The 27061-nt window shown below is 45.3% G+C and overlaps 2 long non-coding RNA genes across 2 annotated transcripts; one reads left to right on the top strand and one right to left on the bottom strand.

Annotated features, from left to right (window-relative positions):
* Positions 1-20217: 20217 nt before the first annotated feature.
* LOC134987528 (uncharacterized) lies at positions 20218-21849 on the bottom strand. The gene is made up of 3 exons (XR_010193163.1): positions 21697-21849; positions 21505-21623; positions 20218-21275 (listed from the first exon to the last, which is right to left on the bottom strand). It is a non-coding gene; the product is annotated as an uncharacterized LOC134987528 (long non-coding RNA).
* Positions 21850-23339: 1490 nt separating this feature from the next.
* On the top strand, positions 23340-24340 carry LOC134987516 (uncharacterized). Its single transcript, XR_010193152.1, has 4 exons — positions 23340-23541; positions 23623-23686; positions 23760-23878; positions 24107-24340. It is a non-coding gene; the product is annotated as an uncharacterized LOC134987516 (long non-coding RNA).
* Positions 24341-27061: the final 2721 nt, after the last annotated feature.

Here is a 27061-nt window from a genome sequence, read left to right as displayed (position 1 = left end):
ATGACCTGCAGGACTATTGGCATTCCTGGGGAAGGAGGAAATTGACACTGAGGGAGTTGGTGGGGTGGTTTGCGTGAGCTTGGTTACAAGAGGAAGGGATTTACTGGTCAGTGGACTGCTTCCGCTGTCGCCCAAAGTTTTTGAACTTGTCACTGACTTATGATGAATGCGCTGCAGGTGACGTATAAGGGAGGATGTTCCGAGGTGGTTAACGTCCTTACCCCTACTTATTACAGCTTGACAAAGGCAACACACGGCTTGACAAATGTTGTCCGCATTTCTGTTGAAATACTTCCACACCGAAGAGCTGATTTTTTTGGTATTTTCACCAGGCATGTCAATGGCCATATTCCTCCCACGGACAACAGGTGTCTCCCCGGGTGCCTGACTTAAACAAACCACCTCACCATCAGAATCCTCCTAGTCAATTTCCTCCCCAGCGCCAGCAACACCCATATCCTCCTCATCCTGGTGTACTTCAACACTGACATCTTCAATCTGACTATCAGGAACTGGACTGCGGGTGCTCCTTCCAGCACTTGCAGGGGGCGTGCAAATGGTGGAAGGCGCATGCTCTTCACGTCCAGTGTTGGGAAGGTCAGGCATCGCAACCGACACAATTGGACTCTCCTTGTGGATTTGTGATTTCGAAGAACGCACAGTTCTTTGCTGTGCTTTTGCCAGCTTAAGTCTTTTCATTTTTCTAGCGAGAGGCTGAGTGCTTCCATCCTCATGTGAAGCTGAACCACTAGCCATGAACATAGGCCAGGGCCTCAGCCGTTCCTTGCCACTCCGTGTGGTAAATGGCATATTGGCAAGTTTACGCTTCTCCTCCGACGATTTTATTTTAGATTTTTGAGTCCTTTTTTTACTGATATTTGGTGTTTTGGATTTTACATGCTCTGTACTATGACATTGGGCATCGGCCTTGGCAGACGACGTTGATGGAATTTCATCGTCTCGGCAATGACTAGTGGCAACAGCTTCAGCACGAGGTGGAAGTGGATCTTGATCTTTCCCTATTTTTGGAACCTCAACATTTTTGTTCTCCATATTTTAATAGGCACAACTAAAAGGCACCTCAGGTAAACAATGGAGATGGATGGATACTAGTATACTTATGGATGACGAGTGACTGACGACACAGAGGTAGCTACAGCCGTGGACTACCGTACTGCGTCTGCTAGTATAGAGATGATAATGATATAAAAAATATATATATATATCACTACTGCAGGTATATATAATATAATGACGGACCTGCTGGACACTGTCAGCAGACTCCTAAACTACTAGTATGAAGAAGATAGAAAAAAAAACCCCACCACAGGTAGGTATACAATTATGGACGAGCACTGACGACACAGAGGTAGCTACAGCCGTGGACTACCATACTGCGTCTGCTAGTATAGAGATGATAATGATATAAAAAATATATATATATCACTACTGCAGGTATATATAATATAATGACGGACCTGCTGGACACTGTCAGCAGACTCCTAAACTACTAGTATGAAGAAGATAGAAAAAAAAACCCCACCACAGGTAGGTATACAATTATGGACGAGCACTGACGACACAGAGGTAGCTACAGCTGTGGACTACCGTACTGCGTCTGCTAGTATAGAGATGATAATGATATAAAAAATATATATATATCACTACTGCAGGTATATATAATATAATGACGGACCTGCTGGACACTGTCAGCAGACTCCTAAACTACTAGTATGAAGAAGATAGAAAAAAAAACCCCACCACAGGTAGGTATACAATTATGGACGAGCACTGACGACACAGAGGTAGCTACAGCCGTGGACTACCGTACTGCGTCTGCTAGTATAGAGATGATAATGATATAAAAAATATATATATATATCACTACTGCAGGTATATATAATATAATGACGGACCTGCTGGACACTGTCAGCAGACTCCTAAACTACTAGTATGAAGAAGATAGAAAAAAAACCCCACCACAGGTAGGTATACAATTATGGACGAGCACTGACGACACAGAGGTAGCTACAGCCGTGGACTACCGTACTGCGTCTGCTAGTATAGAGATGATAATGATATAAAAAATATATATCACTACTGCAGGTATATATAATATAATGACGGACCTGCTGGACACTGTCAGCAGACTCCTAAACTACTAGTATGAAGAAGATAGAAAAAAAAAACCCACCACAGGTAGGTATACAATTATGGACGAGCACTGACGACACAGAGGTAGCTACAGCCGTGGACTACTGTACTGCGTCTGCTAGTATAGAGATGATAATGATATAAAAAATATATATATATCACTACTGCAGGTATATATAATATAATGACGGACCTGCTGGACACTGTCAGCAGACTCCTAAACTACTAGTATGAAGAAGATAGAAAAAAAAAACCCACCACAGGTAGGTATACAATTATGGACGAGCACTGACGACACAGAGGTAGCTACAGCCGTGGACTACCGTACTGCGTCTGCTAGTATAGAGATGATAATGATATAAAAAATATATATATATCACTACTGCAGGTATATATAATATAATGACGTACCTGCTGGACACTGTCAGCAGACTCCTAAACTACTAGTATGAAGAAGATAGAAAAAAAAACCCCACCACAGGTAGGTATACAATTATGGACGAGCACTGACGACACAGAGGTAGCTACAGCCATGGACTACCGTACTGCGTCTGCTAGTATAGAGATGATAATGATATAAAAAATATATATATATCACTACTGCAGGTATATATAATATAATGACGGACCTGCTGGACACTGTCAGCAGACTCCTAAACTACTAGTATGAAGAAGATAGAAAAAAAAAACCCACCACAGGTAGGTATACAATTATGGACGAGCACTGACGACACAGAGGTAGCCACAGCCGTGGACTACCGTACTGCGTCTGCTAATATAGAGATGATAAAGATGATAGAGATGAACAAAAAAAATATAACACTACTGCAGGTAAATATTTATATAATATAATGAATGACGGACCTGCTGGACACTGTCAGCAGAATGCGTTTATAGAATAAAAAAAAAAAACACCACAGGAGTGTTTAACTTTTTCAGGCAGGTCACTGGTGGTCACTGGTCAGTCACACTGGCAGCAAAAGTGTGCACTGTACTCCTGCTATAACTGCACCCCAGTCTCCCCCACAATGCAGCTGTGTGAGAAGTTAGCACTCAGCACAGTCAGATATACATATAGATGATATTATCATGCAGCACACTGAGGCTGAGCACAGATATGGTATGTGACTGTGTATCGTTTTTTTTCAGGCAGAGAACGGATTATATTAAATAATAAATAAAACTGGTGGTGGTCAGTCACTAGTAACTATCAGCAAAACTCTGCACTCTGAGTACTCCTAATGCTCCCCAAAATTACTAAGTAATCAACTCAAGTGTCTCTATCTATTCTAACGGAGAGGACGCCAGCCACGTCCTCTCCCTATCAATCTCAATGCACGTGTGAAAATGGCGGCGACGCGCGGCTCCTTATATAGAATCCGAGTCTCGCGATAGAATACGAGCCTCGCGAGAATCCGACAGCGGGATGATGACGTTCGGGCGCGCTCGGGTTAGCCGAGCAAGGCGGGAAGATCCGAGTCTGCCTCGGACCCGTGTAAAAAGGCTGAAGTTCGGGGGGGGTTCGGATTCCGAGGAACCGAACCCGCTCATCTCTACCAAACAGCACATGATGCAAAGAAAAGAGAAAAAGAGGTGCACTGTGGTCGCTGGACGGCAAAGCTAAGCGACACAAACACCTCAATATCACAAGAATTATTTGTTCTAATCAATGGTATTATTGGTCCAAATCACTGGAAGAAAATGACAAAATTACAGGATTTATTCGTTCTAATCAGTAGTATTATTGGTCCAAATCACTGGAAGAAAATGACAAAATCACTGGAATCATTTGGCAAGATCACTGTAATTAATAATTAATTATAAATCACTGATATTAATTGGTAAAATCTCGCTATCGCCTGCCTAGTGAAGTGGAATCTAGATGGGATTTTGTACCAGGGACACAATGGGGTATATGCAATTGCGGTCAAATTCCGTCTGGAATTCGACCGTTTTTTAATTCGACACAATTCGACAGTCAGACACCCTGCCGCCGAGACCCGAATTTGACATATTCAATAAAAAACGGATTCGAGAGTCCCGCTGTCGAAAAACGGACCAATTGACGGATAGTGTGCGTCCTGGATTCGACTTTTTTGACGGCACAAAAGTGTTTAAAAAACCCAGAAAAAAATTGCGTGGGGTCCCCCCTCCTAAGCATAACCAGCCTCGGGCTCTTTGAGCCGGTCCTGGTTGTAAAAATACGGGGAAAACATTGACAGGGGATCCCCCATATTTTTATAACCAGCACCGGGCTCTGCGTCCGGTCCTGGTGCAAAAAATACGGGGGACAAAAAGCGTAGGAGTCCCTCGTATTTTTAACACCAGCACCGGGCTCCACCAGTCAGAGAGATAATGCCACAGCCGGGGGAAACTTTTATATCGGTCCCTGCGGCCCTGGCATTAAATCACTAACTAGTCACCCCTGGCCGGGGTACCCTGGAGGAGTGGGGACTCCTTAAATCAAGGGGTCCCCCCCTACAGCCACCCAAGGGCCAGGGGTGAAGCCCGAGGCTGTCCCCCCCATCCAAGGGCTGCGGATGGGGGGCTGATAGCCTTGTGTCAAATAAAAGAATATTGTTTTTTTGTAGCAGAACTACAAGTCCCAGCAAGCCTCCTTCACAAGCTGGTACTTGGAGAACCACAAGTACCAGCATGCGGGGGGGAAACGGGCCCACTGGTACCTGTAGTTCTACTGCAAAAAAAATACCCAAATAAAAACAGTACACGCACACTGTGAAAGTAAAACTTTATTACATACATGCACGCCGACACACACATACTTACCTATGTTCACACACCGACTCTGTCCACTTCTCCATGTAGAATCCACGGGGTACCTGAAAATAAAATTATACTCACTAAAATCCAGTGTAGATCTGTCCTCTGACCGCGAGTAACCTCACCGCTGACCGCAAAGTTCCCACCATTGAAGATAATAGAGCGGCAGTGCTATGCGCCGTCTGACAGCTCAGACGCGCACAGCCAATAAGGAGAGTGCCACGACGTGGCGCTCCCTGATTGGCTGAAGGGACCCTCTGTGACAGGAGTCACGGGGGTCCCGGCATTCGGGGAAAGGAGTCCCATGTGTAAACATGGGACCCCTTTCAGTGCGTGGTCCGGCTTTTGCGTTTTATTTTTTTGCCAAGTACGTGGATTACAAAAAATTAGAGGACAGATCTACACTGGATTTTGGTGAATATAATTTTATAGCCAACGGACCCTTCATAGCGCTACCTGCTGATTGGCTGATGGGTTCGAATCCTAGCGGGACCAGAATTATTTTTTTTGTGGATTCTTTCTGTTTATTATTTCCAGCTGAGCTCATTGTAACAAAGCACTAACCCGTTCACTATCAGTCTGTTAATAGTACAACACATCACATTACATCATATATTTACCTGGAGTGCCAACACAGAACATGGTCAGCAGTGGCATAGTGGTTACAGTGTCTGCTTGCAATCTGTGCGTCCTGTGTTCGAATCCTGTTGACACCAGAGTTTTTTTTTTTTGGGGTGAATTTATTTTTTATGGTTTTTTTTTAAAGAAATACACTTGTTTGGTCTGTTTATTATTTCCAGCTGGGCTCCATTATGTTTTGTACACAGACACCGGATAAAATCCGTTATGGGTACAACACATTGCAGGCGGTGGGGAAGCAAATTCAGTTTGCACGCATTGTGGGCTACAGATTCAATCCTTGGTTTGCGGACTGCATCCGGCATCAGGCAAAAATGGCAGGGAGACGCTACTTCAGGGGGGAGCTTCTGATCCTGCTTAGGTGGCGGGACCGGCCATTTGCTACGAACTTCTTTTCCGGTTCATTTGCTTCAAATAGCCCTAAATATGTAATGCACAATGCCACTGGATCACTATGTCATTAATGTGACATCCTGGTGACCATCCATTATGGTTTGTACACAGACACCGGACAAAATCCGTTAATAGTACAACACATCACAGCACATCATATATTTACTAGAGATGAGCGCCTGAAATTTTTCGGGTTTTGTGTTTTGGTTTTGGGTTCGGTTCCGCGGCCGTGTTTTGGGTTCGAACGCGTTTTGGCAAAACCTCACCGAATTTTTTTTGTCGGATTCGGGTGTGTTTTGGATTCAGGTGTTTTTTTCAAAAAACACTAAAAAACAGCTTAAATCATAGAATTTGGGGGTCATTTTGATCCCAAAGTATTATTAACCTCAAAAACCATAATTTACACTCATTTTCAGTCTATTCTGAATACCTCACACCTCACAATATTATTTTTAGTCCTAAAATTTGCACCGAGGTCGCTGTGTGAGTAAGATAAGCGACCCTAGTGGCCGACACAAACACCGGGCCCATCTAGGAGTGGCACTGCAGTGTCACGCAGGATGGCCCTTCCAAAAAACCCTCCCCAAACAGCACATGACGCAAAGAAAAAAAGAGGCGCAATGAGGTTGCTGTGTGAGTAAGATTAGCGACCCTAGTGGCCGACACAAACACCGGGCCCATCTAGGAGTGGCACTGCAGTGTCACGCAGGATGGCCCTTCCAAAAAACCCTCCCCAAACAGCACATGACGCAAAGAAAAAAAGAGGCGCAATGAGGTAGCTGTGTGAGTAAGATTAGCGACCCTAGTGGCCGACACAAACACCGGGCCCATCTAGGAGTGGCACTGCAGTGTCACGCAGGATGTCCCTTCCAAAAAACCCTCCCCAAACAGCACATGACGCAAAGAAAAAAGAGGCTTTTTACTGATATTTGGTGTTTTGGATTTGACATGCTCTGTACTATGACATTGGGCATCGGCCTTGGCAGACGACGTTGCTGGCATTTCATCGTCTCGGCCATGACTAGTGGCAGCAGCTTCAGCACGAGGTGGAAGTGGATCTTGATCTTTCCCTAATTTTGGAACCTCAACATTTTTGTTCTCCATATTTTAATAGGCACAACTAAAAGGCACCTCAGGTAAACAATGGAGATGGATGGATTGGATACTAGTATACAATTATGGACGGGCTGCCGAGTGCCGACACAGAGGTAGCCACAGCCGTGAACTACCGCACTGTACTGTGTCTGCTGCTAATATATAGACTGGTTGATAAAGAGATAGTATACTCGTAACTAGTATGTATGTATAAAGAAAGAAAAAAAAACCACGGTTAGGTGGTATATACAATTATGGACGGGCTGCCGAGTGCCGACACAGAGGTAGCCACAGCCGTGAACTACCGCACTGTACTGTGTCTGCTGCTAATATATAGACTGGTTGATAAAGAGATAGTATACTCGTAACTAGTATGTATGTATAAAGAAAGAAAAAAAAACCACGGTTAGGTGGTATATACAATTATGGACGGGCTGCCGAGTGCCGACACAGAGGTAGCCACAGCCGTGAACTACCGCACTGTACTGTGTCTGCTGCTAATATATAGACTGGTTGATAAAGAGATAGTATACTCGTAACTAGTATGTATGTATAAAGAAAGAAAAAAAAACCACGGTTAGGTGGTATATACAATTATGGACGGGCTGCCGAGTGCCGACACAGAGGTAGCCACAGCCGTGAACTACCGCACTATACTGTGTCTGCTGCTAATATATAGACTGGTTGATAAAGAGATAGTATACTCGTAACTAGTATGTATGTATAAAGAAAGAAAAAAAAACCACGGTTAGGTGGTATATACAATTATGGACGGGCTGCCGAGTGCCGACACAGAGGTAGCCACAGCCGTGAACTACCGCACTGTACTGTGTCTGCTGCTAATATATAGACTGGTTGATAAAGAGATAGTATACTCGTAACTAGTATGTATGTATAAAGAAAGAAAAAAAAACCACGGTTAGGTGGTATATACAATTATGGACGGGCTGCCGAGTGCCGACACAGAGGTAGCCACAGCCGTGAACTACCGCACTGTACTGTGTCTGCTGCTAATATATAGACTGGTTGATAAAGAGATAGTATACTCGTAACTAGTATGTATGTATAAAGAAAGAAAAAAAAACCACGGTTAGGTGGTATATACAATTATGGACGGGCTGCCGAGTGCCGACACAGAGGTAGCCACAGCCGTGAACTACCGCACTGTACTGTGTCTGCTGCTAATATATAGACTGGTTGATAAAGAGATAGTATACTCGTAACTAGTATGTATGTATAAAGAAAGAAAAAAAAACCACGGTTAGGTGGTATATACAATTATGGACGGGCTGCCGAGTGCCGACACAGAGGTAGCCACAGCCGTGAACTACCGCACTGTACTGTGTCTGCTGCTAATATAGACTGGTTGATAAAGAGATAGTATACTACTAATATTATATATACTGGTGGTCAGGTCACTGGTCACTAGTCACACTGGCAGTGGCACTCCTGCAGCAAAAGTGTGCACTGTTTAATTTTAATATAATATTATGTACTCCTGGCTCCTGCTATAACCTATAACTGGCACTGCAGTAGTGCTCCCCAGTCTCCCCCACAATTATAAGCTGTGTGAGCTGAGCAGTCAGACAGATTATATATAATATTATATATAGATAATAGATGATGCAGCACACTGGCCTGAGCCTGAGCAGTGCACACAGATATGGTATGTGACTGACTGAGTCACTGTGTGTATCGCTTTTTTCAGGCAGAGAACGGATATATTAAATAAACTGCACTGTGTGTCTGGTGGTCACTCACTATATAATATATTATGTACTCCTGGCTCCTGCTATAACCTATAACTGGCACTGCAGTAGTGCTCCCCAGTCTCCCCCACAATTATAAGCTGTGTGAGCTGAGCAGTCAGACAGATATATATAATATTATATATAGATAATAGATGATGCAGCACACTGGCCTGAGCCTGAGCAGTGCACACAGATATGGTATGTGACTGAGTCACTGTGTGCTGTGTATCGCTTTTTTCAGGCAGAGAACGGATTATAAAGTAAACTGTACTGTCCTCACTAGTAAACTCTCTCCACTCAGTCTCTACACTTCTACAGTAACAGTACTCCTCCTAGTCAGCTCCAGTAAATCTCTCTCAGTCTCTTATAATCTAAATGGAGAGGACGCCAGCCACGTCCTCTCCCTATCAATCTCAATGCACGTGTGAAAATGGCGGCGACGCGCGGCTCCTTATATAGAATCCGAGTCTCGCGATAGAATCCGAGCCTCGCGAGAATCCGACAGCGTCATGATGACGTTCGGGCGCGCTCGGGTTAACCGAGCAAGGCGGGAAGATCCGAGTCGCTCGGACCCGTGAAAAAAAACATGAAGTTCTGGCGGGTTCGGATTCAGAGAAACCGAACCCGCTCATCTCTAATATTTACCTGGAGTGCCAACACAGAACATGGTCAGCAGTGGCATGGTGGTTACAGTGTCTGCTTGCAATCCGTGTGTCCTGTGTTTGAATCCTGTTGACACCAGAGTTTTTGTTTTTTTTTGGGTGAATTTATTTTTATATGTTTTTTTTTTTAAGAAATACACTTGTTTGGTCTGTTTATTATTTCCAGCTGGGCTCCATTATGTTTTGTACACAGACACCGGATAAAATCCGTTATGGGTACAACACATTGCAGGCGGTGGGGAAGCAAATTCAGTTTGCACGCATTGTGGGCTACAGATTCAATCCTTGGTTTGCGGACTGCATCCGGCATCAGGCAAAAATGGCAGGGAGACGCTACTTCAGGGGGGAGCTTCTGATCCTGCTTAGGTGGCGGGACCGGCCATTTGCTACGAACTTCTTTTCCGGTTCATTTGCTTCAAATAGCCCTAAATATGTAATGCACAATGCCACTGGATCACTATGTCATTAATGTGACATCCTGGTGACCAGGGCCGGATTAAGCCCTTGGGGGGCCCAGGGCACCCAAGACAGGGGGCCCCTTCACCAGCAACCACCCCCCGCAGGGAGAAAAGCAGGATACAGAAGGGGGGGTTTCCTTTGAGGCATGCACATGTGTTTGTGTGTGCGTATTTATATATATATATTTCTCTAACGTCCTAGTGGATGCTGGGAACTCCGTAAGGACCATGGGGAATAGCGGGCTCCGAAGGAGGCTGGGCACTCTAGAAAGATCTTAGACTACCTGGTGTGCACTGGCTCCTCCCACCATGACCCTCCTCCAAGCCTCAGTTAGATTTCGTGCCCGGCCGAGGTTGGATGCACACTAGGGGCTCTCCTGAGCTCTTAGAAAGTTTTAGTCTTAGAATTTGTTATTTTCAGTGAGACCTGCTGGCAACAGGCTCACTGCAGCGAGGGACTAAGGGGAGAAGAAGCGAACTCGCCTGCTTGCAGCCGGATTGGGCTTCTTAGGCTACTGGACACCATTAGCTCCAGAGGGATCGACCGCAGGCCCAGTCCTTGATGTTCGGTCCCGGAGCCGCGCCGCCGTCCCCCTTACAGAGCCAGAAGCAAGAAGATGGTCCGGAAAATCGGCGGCATGAAGACATCAGTCTTCACCAAGGTAGCGCACAGCACTGCAGCTGTGCGCCATTGCTCCTCTCACACACTTCACACTCCGGTCACTGAGGGTGCAGGGCGCTGGGGGGGGCGCCCTGAGGCAGCAATAAAAACACCTTGGCTGGCTAAAATACCTCAATATATGGCCCCAGGGGCTATATATGAGGTAAATACCCCTGCCAGAATTCCATAAAAAACGGGAGAATAGGCCGCGAAAAAGGGGCGGAGCCTATCTCCTCAGCACACTGGCGCCATTTTTCCCTCACAGCTCGGCTGGAGGGAAGCTCCCTGGCTCTTCCCTGCAATTCTACAGTACAGTAAGAGGGAAAAGAGAGGGGGGGCATTAAAATTGGCACTGTATACAGTATATTATATAAAAGCTATTAGGGACATAACTCAGTTAGTCCCTGTATATATATAGCGCTCTGGTGTGTGCTGGCATACTCTTACTCTGTCCCCCCAAAGGGCTTTTGTGGGTCCTGTCCTCGTTTATAGCATTCCCTGTGTGTCTGCGGTGTGTCGGTACGGCTGTGTCGACATGTTGAATGAGGAGGCTTATATGGTGACAGAACAGAGGCCGATATATGTGATGTCGCCCCCTGTGGGGCCGACACCAGAGTGGATGGATAGGTGAAAGGTATTAACCGACAGTGTCAACTCCTTACATAAAAGGGTGGATGACGTAACAGCTGTGGGACAGCCGGCTTCGCAGCCCGCGCCTGCCCAGGCGTCTCAAAGGCCATCAGGGGCTCAAAAACGCCCGCTCTCTCAGATGGCAGACACAGATGTCGATACGGAGTCTGACTCCAGTGTCGACAAGGTGGAGACATATACACAATCCACTAGGAACATCCGTGACGTGATCCCGGCAATAAAAAATGTGTTATACATTTCTGACTTTAACCCAAGCACCTCTAAAAATGGGTTTTAGGTTTGGGGAGAAAAAACAGGCAGTGTTTTGTTCCCCCATCAGATGAATAAATGAAGTGTGTGAAAGCGTGGGTTCCCCCGTTAAGAAACTGGTAATTTATAAAAAGTTACTGATGGCGTACCCTTTCCCGCCAGGTGGATAAGTTACGCTGGGAGATATCCCCTAGGGTGGATAAGGCGCTCACACGTTTGTCAAAAAAGGTGGCACTGCCGTCTTAGGATACGGCCACTTTAATAGGTACCTGTTGATAAAAAACAGGAGGCTATCCTGAAGTCTGTATTTACACACTCAGGTACTAGACTGAGACCTGCAGATAGTGCTGCTGCAGCGTGGTCGGTGACCCTGTCAAACAGGGATACTAGTTGGAAAACATAAAAACATATTAAAGACGTCGTCTTATATATGGGGGATGCACAGAGGGATATTTTGCCGGCTGGCATCCAAAATAAATGTAATATCCATTCTGTCAGGAGGGTATTAGAGACCTGTCACTGGACAGGTGATGCTGACTTAAAAAGCGCATAGAGAGCCTTATAAGGGTGAGGAATTATTTGGGGATGGTCTCTGGGACCTCGTATCCACAGCAACTGCTGGGAAGAAATAATTTTACCTCAGGTTTCCTCACAGACAAAGGTACAGTCCTTTCGGCTTCAGAAAAGCAAGCGGGTCAAATGGCGCTTCCTTTCTGTACAGAGACAAGGGTAGAGGGAAAAAAGCTGCACAAGTCAGCCTGTTCCCAGAATCAAGATTCTTCCCCCGCCTCCTGTGAGGCCACACCATGACGCGGGTGCTCCACAGGTGTAGCCAGGTACGGTGGGGGGCCGTCTCGAAAATTTCAGCAATTAGTGGGCTCGCTCACAGGTGGATCCCTGTTTCTTTCAAGTAGTATTTCAGGGGTACAAGCTGGAATTCGAGATGTCTCCCCCCAGCCGTTTCCTAAAATATGCCTTGCTGACAACTCCCTCAGGCAGGGAGGCTGTGCTAGAGGCAATTAATAAGCGGTATTCCCAGCAGGTAATACTCAAGGTGCCCCTACTTCAACAAGGACGGGGTTACTATTCCACAAGGGTTGGGGTACCGAAACCGCATGGTTCGGTGTGACCCATTTTATATTTAAAATCCTTGAACACAAAAATTCAAGTTCAAGATGGAATCGCTCAGGGCGGTTATTCCAAGCCTGGACGAGGGGGATTACATGGTATCCTGGGACATCAAGGATGCTTACCTGCATGTCCCCATTTACCATCCTCGCCAGGAGTACCTCAGATTTGTGGTACAGGATTACCATTACCAAGTCCAGACACTGCCGTTTGGACTGTACATGGCACCGAGGGTGTTTTATCAAGGTAATGGCCGAAATGTTGATACTCCTTCAAAAAAAAAGGGAGTTGTAATTATCCCGTACTTGGACAATCTCGTTATAAGGGCGAGGTCCAAGGAGCAGTTGGTAGTCGGGGTAGCACTATTTTGGAAAGTGCTACAACAGCATGGTTGGATTCTAAACAGTCCAAAGTCACAGCTGGTTCCTATGACACGTCTACTGTTCCTGGGGATGGTTCTGGACATAAACCAGAAATAGTGTTTCTCCCGGAGGAGAAAGCCAAGGAGTTGTCATCTCTAGTCAGAGACCTCCTGAAGCCAAAATAGGTAGCGGTGCATCATTGCACGCGAGTCCTGGGAAAAATGGTAGCTTCCTACGAAGCAATCCCATTAGGCAGGTTCCATACAAGAACTTTTCAGAGGGACCTGTTGGACAAGTGGTCCGGATCGCATCTTCCGATGCATAGGCTGATAACCCTGTCTCCAAGGACCAGGGTATCTCTACTGTGGTGGCTGCAGAGTGCCCATCTTCAAGAGGGCCGCAGGTTCGGCATACAGGACTAGGTCCTAGTGACCATGGATTCCAGCCTTTGAGGCTGGGAGGCAGTCACACAGGGAAGAAATTTCCAGGGACTTTGGTCAAGTCAGGTTATTTCCCTACACATAAATATTCTGGACCTGAGGGCCATTTACAATGCCCTGAGGCCGGCAAGGCCTCTGCTTCAAAACCAGCCGGTACTGATCCAATCAGACAACATCACGGCAGTCGCCCATGTAAACCAACAGGGCGGCACAAGAAGCAGGATGGCGATGGCAGAAGACACAAGGATTCTCCGATAGGCGGAAAATCATGTGTTAGCACTGTCAGCAGTGTTCATTCCCGGAGTGGACAACTGGGAAGCAGATCTTCTCAACAGACACGACCTCCACCCGGGAGAATGGGGACTTCCTCCAGAAGTCTTCCAATAGGATTGTACACCATTGGGAAAGGCCACAGGTGGACATGATGGCGTCCCGCCTCAACAAAAAGCTATAAAAGATATTGCACCGGGTCAAGGGACCCTCAGGCGATAGCTATGGACGCTCTGGTAACACCGTGGGTGTACCAGTCGGTTTATGTGTTCTCCCCTCTGCCTCTCATACCAAAGGTACTGAGAATAATAAGAAGGCGAGGAGTAAGAACGATACTCGTGGATGGCCAAGAAGAGCTTGGTACCCAGAACTTCAAGAATTTATATCAGAGGACCCATGGCCTCTGCCACTCAGACAGGACCTGCGGCAGCAGGGGCCCTGTCTGTTCCAAGACTTACCGCGGCTGCGTTTGTCGGCATGGCGGTTGAACGCCGGATCCTGAAGGAAAAGGGCATTCCGGAGGAAGTCATTCCTACGCTTACTAAAGCCAGGAAAGAGGTTACAGCAACTCATTATCACCGCATATGGCGAAAATATGTTGCATGGTGTGAGGCCGAAAGGGCCCCAACAGAGGAATTTCAACTAGGTCGATTTCTGCATTTCCTGCAAGCAGGAGTGACTATGGGCCTTAAATTGGGTTCCATTAAGGTACAGATCTCGGCTCTGTCGATTTTCAAAAAGAACTAGCTTCAGTACCTGAAGTTCAGACATTTATAAAAGGAGTGCTGCAGAGTCAGCCCCCGTTTGTGCCTCCTGTGGCACCTTGGGATCTCAACGTGGTGTTGAGTTTCTTAAAATCACATTGGTTTGAACCACTAAAAACCGTGGATCTGAAATATCTCACGTGGAAGGTGGTTATGTTATTGGCCTTGGCTTCTGCCAGGCGAGTATCAAAGTTGGCGGCTTTGTCTTGTAAAAGCGCTTATTTGATTTTCCATATGGATAGGGCAGAATTGAGGACTCGTCCCCAGTTTCTCCCAAAGGTGGTGTCAGCGTTTCACCTGAACCAGCCTATTGTGGTGCCTAGGCTATTAGGGACTTGGAGGACTCCAAGTTGCTAGACGTTGTCAGGGCACTGAAAATATATGTTTCCAGAACGGCTAGAGTCAGAAAATCTGACTCGCTGTTTATCCTATATGCACCTAACAAGCTGGGTGCTCCTGCTTCTAAGCAGACTATTGCTCGTTGGATTTGTAGTACAATTCAGCTTGCACATACTGTGGCAGGCCTGCCACAGCCAAAATCTGTCAATGCCCATTCCACAAGGAAGGTGGGCTCATCTTGGGCGGCTGCCCGAGAGGTCTCGGCTTTACAATTTTGCCGAGCAGCTACTTGGTCAGGGGCAAACACGTTTGCAAAAATTCTAAAAATTTGATACCCTGGCTGAGGAGGACCTGGAGTTCTCTCATTCAGTGCTGCAGAGTCATCCGCACTCTCCCGCCCGTTTGGGAGCTTTGGTATAATCCCCATGGTCCTTACGGAGTTCCCAGCATCCACTAGGACGTTAGAGAAAATAAGAATTTACTCACCGGTAATTCTATTTCTCGTAGTCCGTAGTGGATGCTGGGCGCCCATCCCAAGTGCGGTTTATCTGCAATACTTGTACATAGTTATGGTTAACTAAATCGGGTTATTGTTGAGCCATCTGTTGAGAGGCTCTATTGTTTCATACTGTTAACTGTGTTTCATATCACGAGTTGTACGGTGTGATTGGTGTGGCTGGTATGAGTCTTACCCGGGATTCAAAATCCTTCCTTATTGTGTACGCTCGTCCGGGCACAGTACCTAACTGAGGCTTGGAGGAGGGTCATGGTGGGAGGAGCCAGTGCACACCAGGTAGTCTAAGATCTTTCTAGAGTGCCCAGCCTCCTTCGGAGCCCGCTATTCCCCATGGTCCTTACGGAGTTCCCAGCATCCACTACGGACTACGAGAAATAGAATTACCGGTGAGTAAATTCTTATTATATATATATATATATATATATATATATATATATATAGATACCCCACACGGCTGGCACATGCAGAGACTGAATAAAGAGACTGACACTAGCAACTGTGTCAGTCTCTTTATTCAGTCTCGAGTGCCAGCCGTGTGGGGTATCTATATTGTTCTGGAAGGCAAGGCACCGGAGCAAGTTGCTACACTATTTATTAGGAGTGCCGGACTAGTAAGATTTATTTATATATATATATATATATATATATATATATATATATATATATACCACAACAACCACCTAGGTGGAAGGTGCACTCACGCCCAGAAATTAGTCTCTGAAGTCACTTGTAAATTCAGTATATTTTTATTCGGGTTCACTGTTGATGCCGTATTTCATCGACGTTTCGGTCCTTATGCGGACCTTTATCAAGATTGGCACTTAAATCACCTATACAATCAAAAACAGTTACAATTAATATGTATAAGAACCCAGATTTATTCAACACCAACACCACCAGTGCCTCCCAGGCCCTGAAGACTGTCACAAAAACCAGAAAACGTATTAAAAAGCTGTTTTTTTATATATGTAAAAAAGAGATACTTGGAAATAATCCACGTGTGATGAAAGAGACACCTCCACCGTTAGGACTATCTGTTTAGATAGGCAAATGATTACCTGGATGGCAAGCCAGATCACTCAGATGTGTGGAATGGCCTTCAAAGTTGGCAACATGCCTGATCACATAATGAAGTTAAAAAGCCTATAACGTAGGGGAAGCTGCAAGGCGTAGTCACCTATTAGATAAATAACAGAGTAACTACACCATAAGAAAATACACTAACAACGTCATTTTGGAAAAGATCATACCTAGTTACATGTAGAAATAGCTCATGGCAGCTTGTGGGCTCTGTACATGTGTCAGACACTCAGTCTGTAAGGAGGCACAACAGGAAAAGATAATCACCAACCGTAATCATGTGTCAGAAGGGAGCTGCAGGAGAACCATACTCACTGCTCAAGTGTCCAGAGCCAAATGGAAGCTGCATAAAGTTCAGCCTCAGCTGAGCACTATTTAAGGATCAACCACAGGAAGTGCCAATTAGGGAGATTAGTATAAACCCAGTCTCTCATTAACTGATCACCTCTCAGATAACTAACTCAGACCAACTGGGAAAAACGTTACAGGGTTCACAGGACAGGCAGTGGCTATCGCTAACGCACGGCTACTTAAATGAGTGTATTTTAACGATTTAGAAGGGCAACTGCCGGAGACGCGTCTTTTGCGTTCCACCGACCGGAACACCATGCGTTCCATTCCGCGGAAGTGGCGCTGGCCGGAAGTCTCTGCGTTCCACTCGCGGAAAGAACCGTAATTAGGCTTATCCACTGGCTAATGTTTAAAGGAGGTGTACAACCTAGACGGGGGTGTTCTCAGAGAATGAACACTCCCCCAGGTGGAATCATCAATGTACAGGTTCACTCATAGCTCACAGGGACTCGGAGGTATACCGGAGGTCTCCTCACGTATAATCCTGGATTAACCTATGTGTAGCCTGTCAATCACCACAGAAGAAAAAGAGTGCAAATGTAAATAATGATCCATAATATGAAATGTCAAAAATGTAAAAAATGACATAAGAGGGCACCAGATCAAATGACCACAACTCACCCTACGCATACAAACTAACATATATCTGATCAACAAAGGCAAATTGAATACTGATGTGAGTGTAATATCTTTATAGTAATACATTGGTATAATGTAGTAAAAGATTTTAAATAATAAAAGGGAATAGTGGGTGGTGTGGTCATTGAAATTGGTGGACCCTCGTGACTAGTATAGGACCTGGGAAGGCTCCGGGAAACAACAGAAAAATATATATAAAAAACATAAGCAAGGACGTATAAATAACTGTCCTTACTTTCTTAATCTCTATACATAAAAAGAACATACAAAAATGAAAAAAATAAAACATAGAACATAGAACATATAAAACACAAATCGAAACCCAGCCTGTATGTGCTGATTGTATCACAGTGCCCTATGTCCCTGAAACATACAAAGTGTGTTCCAAGGTATCCAATCAACTATGGCAAAATAAAATTCTAAAGAAAAATATTAAGGGGGTTGGCCTCATTGAGGCCCTTTGGTGACACTGTATTGAGTTTGTGTATCCAAAAGCTTTCCTTCTGTTTAAGTAACAAGGTGCGATCGCCTCCACTAACAGGTGGCGGCACCCAGTCAATCAGCTGACACTTCAGGGCAGATACTTGATGTCTAACTGACAAAAAGTGCCGTGCTACCGGTTTGTCAGAAAAGCCCACATTGAGGGCCGTGTGTATGGATGACCGATGGTTTGCCATCCTGTCGCGAAAGGGACGCGCGGTTAGTCCGACATAACATAACCCACATGGGCACTTTAGAAGGTAGACGACATGATCCAGTCGACAGTGGAGATGATATCTGATGAAGATTTTTTTCCCTGTGTGTGGGTGATACAAAAAAGGACCAGTGATCATAGATCTGCACGTTGTGCACCCCCCGCAAGAAAAACTGCCAGGTTTGGCTTGCATAAGCTGGATTTGAGATGTGTTCTGTTCAGGGAAAATCGTGGGTCTCATTAGTAATTGCTTTAGGTTGGCCCCTCGTTTGTATGCAACCATAGGAGCAGGTGTTTTAAGAAAAGGCAAACTGTTGTCGGTGGCTATTATTGGCCAATGTTTCCGTAGGGCCTTTCTGGTTGCACTTGTGGAACCATCATACTGAGTGGAACAAATCATCCGATTGTTACGAATGGGGTTTTTAACCTGTTGTCCATGAAAAATGCTGTTCGCTTTATTGAGACAGCGAGTAAGTACACTGCTAGTGTACCCTCGCTCCAGAAAGCGAGAAGTGATCTCGTTACATTGTTGATCTTTGAGTGCTGCGTTGGAATTGATCCTCATGGCTCTGAGGTACTGGGATATGGGCAATCCTTCTTTGAGGGCTGGGGGATGATGGCTGCTAGCATGCAAGGTCAGATTGCGGTCAGTGGGTTTACGGTACAACGAGGTGTCCAGTCGGTCACCATTTCTGGTGATACTGACATCCAGGAAAGTGATGTTAGTGGCCGATACTGTGTATGTGAACTTGATAGGATTATCCAAAGCATTCAATTGGTTCACCATGTCAAGAAACTCAGACTCGGTGCCCTCCCACAGCAAGAAGACGTCATCAATGTACCGTTTAAAGAAGGCAATCTTGTGCCCATACCTAGGTAACAGATACGTATGTTCATAGTGCGCCATGAACAGATTAGCGTAGGCGGGGGCCAAATTAGACCCCATCGCGGTTCCGGCGATTTGAAGAAAATAATCATTTTTATACATAAAGTGGTTGCACGTAAGAACCAATGAGGTCAGTTCCAACACAAACTCAGTGGGGTAATCTTTGCAGGGGCTGTTGGAAAGAAATTGACGTATAACATCCAAACCTAAGTGGTGTGGTATAACGGTATAAAGGGACCCCACATCCATAGTGGCCAGAAGAGTGCCTTCACTAAGATGGGTAAATGTCCGTAGATGTGTGAGGAAATCCCCAGTGTCCTTTAAATAGCTATCAGTTTTTAATACCAAAGGCTGTAGGATACTGTCAATAAAGACAGCAATTGGCTGTAACAGAGAGCCTTCCGCGGCAATAATGGGTCTGCCGGGAGGGTGAACTAATGTCTTATGAATTTTGGGCAGAGTGTATAGGATGGGACACCTGGGTGAATTGATGGTCAAATATTTTAATGTGTCTTCACTTATGTAGCCCTGCTCAAAACCTAACTTCAGAAATTGATCGATTTTAGATTTAATTTTAGGAACCGGATTGGTGGTTAATTTCTGATAGGTCATGTCATCTGCTAATTGTCGGTTGATCTCCATGTCATAGTCAGTCCAATCTTGGACGACTATTGCTCCTCCCTTATCCGCCGGGCGGATGACTATATGGGGAGAATCCTTTAAAGTTTTTAATGCTTTCCTCTCGGCTATGGACAGGTTATCAAACATCCTTTTGGGGGGTGAGCTCTCAGAGTCTCTTTGGACTAACCGTAAATAGGTTTTGATGCTGGGATTGGAGGATGGAGGATCGAATGTCGATTTGGGTCTGAATTGAGGTATCTCTTTGTTAGTGGATTTGTTAGCAAAGAACTCCCGCAGACGGAGGGAGCGGCCAAATTTATACTGATCTATAGTTTGTTGGAATGAATTAATTCTGCATGTGGGGACGAAAGATAAACCTCGGGCAAGAAGTTTAGTTTCCGCTGGACTCAGTTCTACGCTAGATAGATTAAAGACATTGTCACCTACTGTCTCCTCCTCCCTCTTCTCTTGGTACCCCCCTCTCCTCGGGTGCGGTCTGTGCCGCTTCTGAGAACCCTGGAACGGGTAGAGGAGGCCTCTCCTCCTCGATCTAAAAAACGAGTGGAGTCGTTGTTCCCTTCGTAATAATCGGTGTCTGAGGTAGAGGCGGAGGAAACAAATTCATGGGCAAACGGTTGGGCCCTTCGCCTAGTGTATTGTCTATTCTGACGTTCACTAGTATTGTTTCCAAGTAACCAGCGGTATACAGTATGCGTTTGGTAGTCGTTAGTTACAGTGGACAATTTTTTTCGTTTGAAAGAAATTAGATCACGTTTATAAGTGTCCACCTGTGTCTGTAGACGTTCGATCCAATTTTGGGTTTTGTCATTCTGCAGCACGGTGGTGTGAGATTTGATGGTAATATCCACTTCAGTAGATAATTTCTTTAACTCAATGCCAACTTCCTCCACTACCAGGGTCATGAGGTCAAGCGAACATTTGTTCAATACTCCACACCACCGGCTGCAGAAGACAGGGTTGTTTCTACCCAATGTTGGAACGTTAGAGATACGGAAACCCCGGGGGATTTGTTTTCTCCTGAGGTATTCCGACAAAAATTGACCATGTAAAGTCAAATCAACCTCTTTTTGTCTGTGTTTAAGCACTTTGTAAAACAAATCCACAGGGGTTTCGGCTGGTAAGGCCTCAAACTCTAATTTATCGAATAGTAATTTTTCAGTGTCCTCATCCGTAAATGAAACTATACCAGTTTCAGCTTTGGCCAGTAGGCCATCGTCCAACAAATATACCCCGCTCTGAGTCATAACACTCTTTAGACTGGAAAACTCAAACAGGTATAGCAATTAGATTAATAACATACTAAACATGACAAACAAAACATGTAAGGTTCCCGGAAATAAAGGTGGTGATCGGTGAGGAAGTCCAATCCGGTATGTTGGATGGGTGTCAGGAAGTAGGAACTGCGTATAGTAGTTCGAACAAATGTAGTCTTGGAAGATCCTGCACTCTCATCAAAAGTAATAACGACGGCGGGTGCTCCTAATGACCTGAGAGGCCACCAATATACCACAACAACCACCTAGGTGGAAGGTGCACTCACGCCCAGAAATTAGTCTCTGAAGTCACTTGTAAATTCAGTATATTTTTATTCAGGTTCACTGTTGATGCCGTATTTCATCGACGTTTCGGTCCTTATGCGGACCTTTATCAAGATTGGCACTTAAATCACCTATACAATAAAAAACAGTTACAATTAATATGTATAAGAACCCAGATTTATTCAACACCAACACCACCAGTGCCTCCCAGGCCCTGAAGACTGTCACAAAAACCAGAAAACGTATTAAAAAGCTGTTTTTTTTATATATGTAAAAAAGAGATACTTGGAAATAATCCACGTGTGATGAAAGAGACACCTCCACCGTTAGGACTATCTGTTTAGATAGGCAAATGATTACCTGGACGGCAAGCCAGATCACTCAGATGTGTGGAATGGCCTTCAAAGTTGGCAACATGCCTGATCACATAATGAAGTTAAAAAGCCTATAACGTAGGGGAAGCTGCAAGGCGTAGTCACCTATTAGATAAATAACAGAGTAACTACACCATAAGAAAATACACTAACAACGTCATTTTGGAAAAGATCATACCTAGTTACATGTAGAAATAGCTCATGGCAGCTTGTGGGCTCTGTACATGTGTCAGACACTCAGTCTGTAAGGAGGCACAACAGGAAAAGATAATCACCAACCGTAATCATGTGTCAGAAGGGAGCTGCAGGAGAACCATACTCACTGCTCAAGTGTCCAGAGCCAAATGGAAGCTGCATAAAGTTCAGCCTCAGCTGAGCACTATTTAAGGATCAACCACAGGAAGTGCCAATTAGGGAGACCCACGATTTTCCCTGAACAGAACACATCTCAAATCCAGCTTATGCAAGCCAAACCTGGCAGTTTTTCTTGCGGGGGGTGCACAACGTGCAGATCTATGATCACTGGTCCTTTTTTGTATCACCCACACACAGGGAAAAAAATCTTCATCAGATATCATCTCCACTGTCGACTGGATCATGTCGTCTACCTTCTAAAGTGCCCATGTGGGTTATGTTATGTCGGACTAACCGCGCGTCCCTTTCGCGACAGGATGGCAAACCATCGGTCATCCATACACACGGCCCTCAATGTGGGCTTTTCTGACAAACCGGTAGCACGGCACTTTTTGTCAGTTAGACATCAAGTATCTGCCCTGAAGTGTCAGCTGATTGACTGGGTGCCGCCACCTGTTAGTGGAGGCGATCGCACCTTGTTACTTAAACAGAAGGAAAGCTTTTGGATACACAAACTCAATACAGTGTCACCAAAGGGCCTCAATGAGGCCAACCCCCTTAATATTTTTCTTTAGAATTTTATTTTGCCATAGTTGATTGGATACCTTGGAACACACTTTGTATGTTTCAGGGACATAGGGCACTGTGATACAATCAGCACATACAGGCTGGGTTTCGATTTGTGTTTTATATGTTCTATGTTCTATGTTTTATTGTTTTCATTTTTGTATGTTCTTTTTATGTATAGAGATTAAGAAAGTAAGGACAGTTATTTATACGTCCTTGCTTATGTTTTTTATATATATTTTTCTGTTGTTTCCCGGAGCCTTCCCAGGTCCTATACTAGTCACGAGGGTCCACCAATTTCAATGACCACACCACCCACTATTCCCTTTTATTATTTAAAATCTTTTACTACATTATACCAATGTATTACTATAAAGATATTACACTCACATCAGTATTCAATTTGCCTTTGTTGATCAGATATATGTTAGTTTGTATGCGTAGGGTGAGTTGTGGTCATTTGATCTGGTGCCCTCTTATGTCATTTTTGACATTTTTGACATTTCATATTATGGATCATTATTTACATTTGCACTCTTTTTCTTCTGTGGTGATTGACAGGCTACACATAGGTTAATCCAGGATTATACGTGAGGTGACCTCCGGTATACCTCCGAGTCCCTGTGAGCTATGAGTGAACCTGTACATTGATGATTCCACCTGGGGGAGTGTTCATTCTCTGAGAACACCCCCCTCTAGGTTGTACACCTCCTTTAAACATTAGCCAGTGGATAAGCCTAATTACGGTTCTTTCCGCGAGTGGAACGCAGAGACTTCCGGCCAGCGCCACTTCCGCGGAATGGAACGCATGGTGTTCCGGTCGGTGGAACGCAAAAGACGCGTCTCCGGCAGTTGCCCTTCTAAATCGTTAAAATACACTCATTTAAGTAGCCGTGCGTTAGCGATAGCCACTGCCTGTCCTGTGAACCCTGTAACGTTTTTCCCAGTTGGTCTGAGTTAGTTATCTGAGAGGTGATCAGTTAATGAGAGACTGGGTTTATACTAATCTCCTTAATTGGCACTTCCTGTGGTTGATCCTTAAATAGTGCTCAGCTGAGGCTGAACTTTATGCAGCTTCCATTTGGCTCTGGACACTTGAGCAGTGAGTATGGTTCTCCTGCAGCTCCCTTCTGACACATGATTACGGTTGGTGATTATCTTTTCCTGTTGTGCCTCCTTACAGACTGAGTGTCTGACACATGTACAGAGCCCACAAGCTGCCATGAGCTATTTCTACATGTAACTAGGTATGATCTTTTCCAAAATGACGTTGTTAGTGTATTTTCTTATGGTGTAGTTACTCTGTTATTTATCTAATAGGTGACTACGCCTTGCAGCTTCCCCTACGTTATAGGCTTTTTAACTTCATTATGTGATCAGGCATGTTGCCAACTTTGAAGGCCATTCCACACATCTGAGTGATCTGGCTTGCCGTCCAGGTAATCATTTGCCTATCTAAACAGATAGTCCTAACGGTGGAGGTGTCTCTTTCATCACACGTGGATTATTTCCAAGTATCTCTTTTTTACATATATAAAAAAACAGCTTTTTAATACGTTTTCTGGTTTTTGTGACAGTCTTCAGGGCCTGGGAGGCACTGGTGGTGTTGGTGTTGAATAAATCTGGGTTCTTATACATATTAATTGTAACTGTTTTTGATTGTATAGGTGATTTAAGTGCCAATCTTGATAAAGGTCCGCATAAGGACCGAAACGTCGATGAAATACGGCATCAACAGTGAACCCGAATAAAAATATACTGAATTTACAAGTGACTTCAGAGACTAATTTCTGGGCGTGAGTGCACCTTCCACCTAGGTGGTTGTTGTGGTATATTGGTGGCCTCTCAGGTCATTAGGAGCACCCGCCGTCGTTATTACTTTTGATGAGAGTGCAGGATCTTCCAAGACTATATATATATATATATATATATATATATTATATACACACACAATTAAATAGAACACATACACACAAATACATACACACACAGAAAATATACACACATACATATACACTAATAGAACTGTTCTATAAGTGTATATGTATGTGTGTATATTTTCTGTGTGTGCATGTGTTCTATCTGTGTATACTGTATGTATGTATATATGTTCTATTAGAACATATACACATGCATACAGTATACATAGATAGAACACATACACACAGAAAATATACACACATACATATACACATACATACAGTGTACACAGATAGAACACAAACTGTGGACACTTACACTGAAGCCTGCCCTGAGGAAAGGGGTGAGGATGTCACCACAGCCAGATATTGCTGGGAGCCAGGGGCACAGTTCACCATTAGGCCCCGCCCCCATGACAAACATGCCGCGATTCGCGGGTCGTGGGGAGGGGGCGGAGCCAACATGCCGTGATTCTATAACAATGATCTCATATTAGCTCCGCCCCCTCTGCTCCGACCCCCGAATCGCGGTATACAGCCACGAGGGGGTGGGGCTCTGAATGCCGGACAGCAGCCATTGGAAAAAAAAAAAAATATTTGCCCATCCCCCCTGCACAAACAAGCCAGCCACCGGCATCAGGAGCTGTTGGGGTCAAGGCCCCATGCTGAAGCAGGGAGGAAAAGACTCCTGGCTGCTGGGGAGGGAGGATTCCGCGCTGCCAGCGGGTGTGGGATGTCCCGCTCGCTGCTGTGCGTGTGGCTCCCTCCCCCCTCCTCACGGGTCAGTAACTGATACAGGGCAGAGGGACCAGCAGCACCAGAGCGGTGCAGAGCAGCTTCAGCTCGGGGGCCCCTTATGTCAGGGGGGCCCGGGGGTACTGACCCCCTTGGCACCCCCCTTAATCCGGCTCTGCTGGTGACCATCCATTATGGTTTGTACACAGACACCGGACAAAATCCGTTAATAGTACAACACATCACAGCACATCATATATTTACCTGGAGTGCCAACACAGAACATGGTCAGCAGTGGCATGGTGGTTACAGTGTCTGCTTGCAATCCGTGTGTCCTGTGTTTGAATCCTGTTGACACCAGAGTTTTTGTTTTTTTTTGGGTGAATTTATTTTTATATGTTTTTTTTTTAAAGAAATACACTTGTTTGGTCTGTTTATTATTTCCAGCTGGGCTCCATTATGTTTTGTACACAGACACCGGATAAAATCCGTTATGGGTACAACACATTGCAGGCGGTGGGGAAGCAAATTCAGTTTGCACGCATTGTGGGCTACAGATTCAATCCTTGGTTTGCGGACTGCATCCGGCATCAGGCAAAAATGGCAGGGAGACGCTACTTCAGGGGGGAGCTTCTGATCCTGCTTAGGTGGCGGGACCGGCCATTTGCTACGAACTCGGAGAAGCGGCGGGCTTACAATAAAGCCGGTCGTGAGATCCGTGTAAAATATGGCCAGTCCCGCAGCCTCCGGTCACTCCAGAGGAAGTGGAGTGATCTGGTCACCAGGGAGCCCAGGAAACTGGAATTACTGTGGCTGTCCCTGAGGAGTAAGTACAATCCAGTACTGCACATTATTACTCATGAACAGTATTTAAGTAATGTACATTTCTCTAATGTCCTAGAGGATGCTGGGGTCCATTTAGTACCATGGGGTATAGACAGGTCTGTAGGAGCAATCGGCACTAAATGACTTTAAACGTGTGGGCTGGCCACTCCCTCTATGCCCCTCCTCCAGACGTCAGTTTAGAAATTGTGCCCGAAGGAATCTGTTTGGATGGGCGACCATGTTAAGGTCGACAGTCATTAGGTCTACCACTATTGGTAGACAGTGACATGGTCGACATGGACTCATAATTGACACATGAAAATGGTCAACCTTAACATGGTCGACCATTCATAACGGAACCATGCCCGGACGCCACACACCATACCGCAATACTCGTTATACCCTATGCCACACACCGCAATGCCCCTTATACATTATGCCACACACTGCAATCCCCTGAAACATTATACCACATACTACAATGCCCATGATATACAGTAGGTGTGGATCATAGAATCGACAGTAACTAGGTCAACAATGTTTAGGTCGACCATTATTGGTCGACAGTACCTAGGTCGACAGGGTTGGAAGGTCGACATGAGTTTTGTTTTTTTGTTTTTGGTGTTGTTTTGTTCGGAAAGTGACGGGGAACCCCAATTAGTGCACCGTGTCCCCTCGCAGTAGAGGGCTCAGACTCTACTGCGCATGCACAGATCTCCGGGAAAATGGCGCGGCGGCCATTTTCAGAGATTTCTCTACTGCGTATGCGCAGAACTCTGTGAAAATGAGTTTTAACAGCACCTGTGACGTTGCACCCATTATAGAAACACCAGTGCCTGTGACACATTATGACACACCGCAATGTTCGTGATACATTATGCCACACACCACAATGCCCATTAAACATTAAGTCCTACAGTAAGGCTTCTAATTAGTGGTCGACCGTGTACCTAAGCACCTCCTCAGCCATTATTTACTGTTACAGCATTCAGTATGTGCAGTAATGTACTGTATCTAAGGGCACTGTACATTCCTTTTTGTACCCAGGGCGTCAGCAGCGGATAAGATTGCGAAGGGCCCTGCAGCAGAGAAGGTGGCGAAGGGCCCGGCGCCACTCGTTCTCTGCCATAGCGGGGACCAGCG

Source organism: Pseudophryne corroboree, chromosome 2 (genome assembly GCF_028390025.1).
Source record: "Pseudophryne corroboree isolate aPseCor3 chromosome 2, aPseCor3.hap2, whole genome shotgun sequence".
Taxonomy (NCBI): Eukaryota; Metazoa; Chordata; class Amphibia; order Anura; family Myobatrachidae; genus Pseudophryne; species Pseudophryne corroboree.
Note: the sequence above shows the minus strand (reverse complement) of the source record. Positions and strands in the feature narration are given on the sequence as shown.